The sequence below is a fragment of the Propithecus coquereli genome, unplaced genomic scaffold, assembly GCF_000956105.1.
Source record: "Propithecus coquereli isolate 6110/MARCELLA unplaced genomic scaffold, Pcoq_1.0 Scaffold709, whole genome shotgun sequence".
NCBI lineage: Eukaryota > Metazoa > Chordata > Mammalia > Primates > Indriidae > Propithecus > Propithecus coquereli.
In genome coordinates, this window is record NW_012153163.1 from 477,709 (window position 1) to 478,043 (window position 335).

Consider the following 335-nt stretch of genomic DNA (forward strand, 5'->3'; position numbering starts at 1 on the left):
TTTATAGTACTCTATTGATCAAGTGTACCACAGTTTATTTTAATTTATTTATCCAGTTCTTAAATGTTGGACATTTAGATTATTTCCTTTTTTTTTCCCCACCTTTTGGTATTAACAAACAACGCTACAATTCCCAGGCTCAAGCAGTCCTCCCCTCTTTGTCTCCTGAGTAGCTGGGACTACAGGCATGAGCCACCATACCCAGCTAACTTTCCAACCCACTCTCTATCCTCCAAGAAGTGGTAGGCACATATTTAATTGAAAGTCATAAAATTAGAACTAGACTTGGCAGTAGCACTTGTTTGAGCTATAGTTGAATACACCTGCAAGATATC